General features: G+C 32.3%; 1 long non-coding RNA gene across 1 annotated transcript; it reads right to left on the reverse strand.

Annotated features, from left to right (window-relative positions):
* Nucleotides 1-1,298: 1,298 nt before the first annotated feature.
* Nucleotides 1,299-3,626, reverse strand: LOC139490427 (uncharacterized). Its single transcript, XR_011656326.1, has 3 exons — nucleotides 3,427-3,626; nucleotides 1,842-1,976; nucleotides 1,299-1,427 (listed from the first exon to the last, which is right to left on the reverse strand). It is a non-coding gene; the product is annotated as an uncharacterized lncRNA (long non-coding RNA).
* Between the last annotated feature and the right edge of the window lie 2,442 nt (nucleotides 3,627-6,068).

Below are 6,068 nucleotides of genomic sequence, written 5' to 3' on the forward strand. Positions count from 1 at the left end.
CTAGTCATTTGTGGGCCCTTTATAGCTTGCTGATCGATGTAAGCCAAGGCTCTGTATTGAGGACCGTACGTTTGACCTATAATAGTTTACTTTACAAATTGTGACTTGGATGAAGAGTTATCTCATTGGCACTCAAACCACATATTTTTGTATATCTGTTATATATGTGCCTGGCCCAAGTAAGGAACATGTTGTTTATTAGTTGTCGTTGGTTCATGTCGGTCATATTTGATTTTCGTTAACTGTTTTGACTTTTTTTGGCTTTCAAACCCTTTTACTGTATGGGGTTTTCTTATTGTCGTAAAGTTGTCTGTGATTGCTAACATCCATTTCATTTGAATTTTGATTGACTGTTATCTGATTGGCAAGCATACCACATTTACTTACATGTATTTTCATGTATATGTATTATTATAAAAAAGAACATTCTATCAGATAAGATTTCGAATTTTTATATTGGACTTTCAATGTACAATTGTAATGTTAGGTACAATAAAAAAAGCAACAAATTCAAAGATGACGATCAAATCCCTTAAATAGAATTCTGAAAAAACAGATGAAATCTAGCTAAAACAAACCAAGAACAAATGAACAGTATTTTTGACCCTACAAAAAAACTTGAGACAGAGCTACACAAACATAAAGCAACTGAAATGATCAAAGGTGGTCCGGAAGAGTAGACATATTTTATTAATTTTTTCATCTTCCACATTTGTCTGATATGACAGAAGCTTGTATTTCCCATCATGATTTTATTAAAAGATAAATGCAGCTTAGAACGAGTTTTAAGTGTTGAAGTTGAATTCTTCCCGTAGAAAATTTCACAGATGCAATTACGTGTTTGTTAAACGGTACGAAATATCTGTTCCATATAGGACGACGGATATGTTCTACTTGTCGATTATATCATCCCATCCTCTTTTCCTCGGCACGCACTACCGAATTTAACTTATCAACAGGTTTGTACTTACATAATCAACACCACGGATGCCAATTATGGAGCTAGATTTGCAAATGTCGCGTTTTGCAGAGCCATGACAGTTTGTTTTCAATTTATATGATTGAATACTACTTTGTAACCCTTTGCCTCTTTTTTGAAACAACACCAGTGCGTATTACATGTACTTGTGCAAGTTCCAAAAAATTATATGCCATTTGAAAAATATATTCAACCATTACGAAAAAAAGTACAACGCTTATGACAAGTTGTGGGTTTGAGTAAATGAAATGTTAATCTATTCATCAAGATTGATCATTTGTTATATAATGAAAAAAGAAGCACAACTTACTTTGTGAGCAATCGAACCCCTGCCATCCGCCATTACATCCAACTAAGCATTCTCCACTCACTCCATGGCACTATGGGTATAAACAATGTGTTGAACATGTCGCAAGGCAGTCTTTGCCGTATGTACCAGCTTGACATGCTGAAAAAATATGCAGTTTGAAAGTTGAATATATTGACAGGCAAATTATATACTTTTCTTGAAGGTATCTCATTCTGGGATTTGTTTGGACAATACACAATACATTCTAATACGAATCAATACCAGTGTGAATTCTTATAGAATTCCAAATGAATATTGTATCAATCCCAAACGGATCTGAACAACAGTTGATAACAGTCTTAAGTCTGTTCCCGCGGCATATCGTAAATTTTCAATTTGTACAATTTCGTCTTTTAAACAGCGAATGAAGTACCAGGTACACATGAAATGGTGTAAATACGCATGTTATATTTTCAAACGGTAATGGAACACCACTGTTCTGTATTTCTACTTTAATCACCTGTGACATGAGGTCATTCAACTGTAATTCCAAAAGAAAAAAAGTCGGTATACCTTGTTCACACTTATCACCATGCCATCCGTTTGAACAACCAAATATACATTTCCCGGTGTCAAGGTCACATGGCCCATTACAATTTTCTGGACACGATTGGTTACAGAAAAGGCCATAATGTGAAGGAGGACAACCTGAAAAAAAGAGAAAAAGTTGTCGAAGTCATCACACTACTACATTTTGATTGAAGTACTTTTTTGTGATACAATCTGTTTCCAACTGGTGTGACATTATTTATATTTTACAGAAATGTTTTGTAAGTTATATGTTTGAGATGAGATATTTACAACAACAAAAAAAACATTCAAAAGAGAGGGATGGTATTTTTCTATATGAAATGGTAAACATCTATCGAATGTGTTCCACTAAAGGCCTTTCCCAGCGTAATTTAAGCGGAAGATAACTATCTATAGAAATAGGAAGATATGTTTATTTAATCCTGGTATCTATGGTGAGTTTATCATTAGGGTTAATGATACAACTCTCCAACCAAGTCATAATGTACTAAATTAGACAATTATAGGTCAAAGTACGGCCTTTAACACAGAGCCTTGGCTCACACTGAACTGCAAGCTTTACATCAAAATCATGTAAACAACCTCTCTCCTCTTTAAAGAATGCACTTTAAAAAAAAATACAAGTTGTTTGATTATTCCAAAACAAAAGGGGAATTATTAAAGATATAAATAATACACTAATTTGAAGAAAATAAAAAAAAAGAAACAGAACGTACATGTACCATGGCCAAAAAGGTAAACATTTTATAGTTCACAAAACACTTCACATTAAATAAGGAAATCCGCAAACGCAACTGGATAATAACCCCTGGATTAATTGCAGTTTGGTCAATAGCAAATTGTATCAGTTTGAATTCGAATGAGTTTGACACTTTAGTAACAAAATATCAATTTTGAATGATCGGTTCATGTTGTAGTCCGTTTGTTATACATGTATGCTAGTCAACAAAAGCAAATTAAACGATACACAAATTTGAACTCCAATTTTTCATAAGATATAACACACAGGAAAAAGTATTCAATCATCCAATGAAAAACATACATTTGCGAAACAAATGCATATGATTTAAATAATCTGAAAATACGATTTAAAAAAAATAGAACGAAAATTGCCAAAAAAAAGATGTGCGTATTTGTAAATCCATTTCCGTTCTCAATTTAATTCTAGTGAAAGCGCATAAATGTTGTTAACACAGTGGAGCTGGATCTTTTTATTCAACGTGATCACCTAAGATGACTATAATTTCTGGTGGGGTTAGTGCTGCGAAGTCTTACGTTTTCTATGCTATGTTATGGTATATCGTTAATTATTTTTAATATTTTCCAATCTCTTTGTTTGCCAATGCGTTGTCAGATTATTTTTTATTATAAGTTTTGATGTCCCTTTGGTATCTGTCGCCTCTATTTTACAATATCGGTATACATTATAATGCCCCGTTTTTGAAAGGCGATAACAAAATACCAGTTGCTAATTGAGTCTTAAAACTTCAAATGTAAACTATATTTCATGAAGATTAATGAGAAATCGTAACGTATGATATTCTAATTTTTTATATGAAAAGCTTACCAACTATTCCAATCTCACACACTACAAGTTCCGAAAGTAAATCTTCAACTGGAGACTCATATGTCAAGTATCTAAAAACAGCATACAAATTGATTTCAGATGACAAAGATGTTTCTTTATATAAAATGGTGCCAGATTGCCAAGAAGTGCTTGTATTGGAAGCGTAAAGAGTATGATTTCCCTCCCGTGTAGTACTTTCTGAAAAGAAAACCTTCAACTTGATAATAAAAATGGCTATTCAAGTATGATCATGTATTTATTGACAACACTTAAGAAGACTTAAAATGTAAGGGCAAATAATTTAGTTTTGGATGTAAAGCGTCTTCTGATTGGCTGACGTTATTTTGTATATCAGCTTATAGACATAACTTTGTCTTGTGTACGTGACGTCATCAACGTTTTGTTATGGTTAACCCCGGTTTAAAATGGAATTTAGAATTATAATTAAATTATAAGCAATGATTGTAATATGTTTTCTGTCTATTCGAAATGACATAAAACATGTGGTGCACACTGTTAAATAACCCGCTACGCGGGTTATTCAGTGTGTCCCACATGTTTATGTTATTTCCTCATAGACAGAAAAAAATATTACAGTCATTCCTAAATGAAAAACAAAACGTCAAAAGATAAAGCCATTTATTGTTTGTTTTATTACTGACGTTAATATTTGATGGTGCAGCGACAAAGTTTAGCAATATGTGTTATTCCGTGTGCTGTACTGCGTTTCATTCAGGATTGTGACATGTTGACAGATTTTGCATTCTCATAGCAGATGGTTTATATACAGAACAGGACTTTACATCTCTTTGAATACACGTTCCCACTCCCTCTAAATGTCACACAGGTCCCACAGTTTATGTGTGTTAATTTGATCTAGTTTGGTAACCTTACGCAAAACAAAACCCTGTTCTAAAATGAGAATTCAATGACATTATAGCAACATTGATAAATGTCCAGTGTTTTATACATTAATCAAGTAGGCATCTGAAAATTGGTAGACAGATGTGCAAATGTATTGATTAGACTGTTTGTTCATATAAAAAAATAGTTACTAATGTATTGCATTATCCAAAATATTTAAACAAATACCAAACATTTGTATTTAGGTCTATTTTTTTTCAACTAATCAATTTAAGGTGAGATAACTCTTTTAGTGAAATGTTATACTGACCTGATAGGGAAATTTTAAATTTTTATTTGTAGCAAGAACACAAGTTCGGTGACACCATCTTTCTTTTTATTTTCTTAAAATATGTTGTAAAACCTATCCCCGCACAAATTATTTTTAATTACATCTCATACATGTTTGAGCATAAATTTGAAAATTTAGGCAATTGTCAACGACTCATAGCTTGAAAAATAGCAACTTGACCCGTCTTTTTTATTATATTTTTGAAGAGCGCATAGTAATATCTTCATTTTGGCAAAGTATAAAACATTTATATCACGGGAAACATATACTAATGATCTTCCTTCCTTAGTTGATTACGAGTTGTTGAAAATGACAACAGTTTGATGAAATATCATTTGGATTGTAACATGTTTAAGAACTTATTGCAAAGTTGAATATTTTCCTTTTATTTTTTTCGTTCTATTAGCTCTTTAATTTTCTTGTAATAATGTTTGGATCTGTAAATAGTTTGAATATCACCGAATTTATCATCAAAATGTGCTTCTCATGCTTCTGCTGCCGTTACTTGGGTACCGGTTTTGTGCGAGACTATACCTTCAGAGGCAATGTTATCTGAAACAAGATTATTTTGAATATTTTTTATTATTATATATTGAAGACCGACTTGACGCACAGGTTTTCTTATTTGACATATACTTAAATCTCGAGATAATTTCATACAATTTTGACTTTTAGGAATAGCCAATACAGATTGTTTGGCTGCTTTATACATACTTAATGTCCCCAGTATGCTTAATATTGTACCAACGTTATTACTAAAAAGAAGAAAAAAAACTATTACGATTATTGTACAATACATGTATATACATATATGATAATAAACATATTTTTTTCAATCAATCTCTCCATACAATCATCAATTAAAACTCACACAGTGTTTGCTATTTGTTTGCATAAGAGGCCAACAAAGGGATGATTGTTTAAAACACTTTAAGATATCAATAATAATTGTTGTAAGATGAAATGTAGTGTTATTTCAAAATAATATGCACACTTAATACTTACACTTGTTACAATGGTTTCCGGTTCGTTTTGGCTCACAACCATCAGTGCAAACTGCAGTTTGTATATCGCATATATCATTAAAGCAATGTTTAGTGTTGCAACCCCAAACACAAGAACCATTTTCGGGGTGGCAATGTCGCTCTATGCAATTTTCGGAACAAACTTTATCACAATTATTTCCCCAAAAGCTTTTTTGACAACCTGAAAAAAAGAATGATTTCCTTGCACAGTGTTGTAACAAAAATATGATAACGAGAGCGTTGACCAAATAGTACACTCTCTGTTTATCTACATTATTTAAAAAAGGTTATGTTGTTATCATGATTTCAATTAAAAAACGGCCAAAACATGTATGCCAAAGAAACGGTCGACACGCACACCAAATCAAAACTGAAATTTGAACAACAAACCAACCCCACATCAATGACATGGTGATCTCAAC

This window comes from Mytilus edulis, chromosome 9, assembly GCF_963676685.1.
Source record: "Mytilus edulis chromosome 9, xbMytEdul2.2, whole genome shotgun sequence".
In the NCBI taxonomy this organism is placed as follows: domain Eukaryota; kingdom Metazoa; phylum Mollusca; class Bivalvia; order Mytilida; family Mytilidae; genus Mytilus; species Mytilus edulis.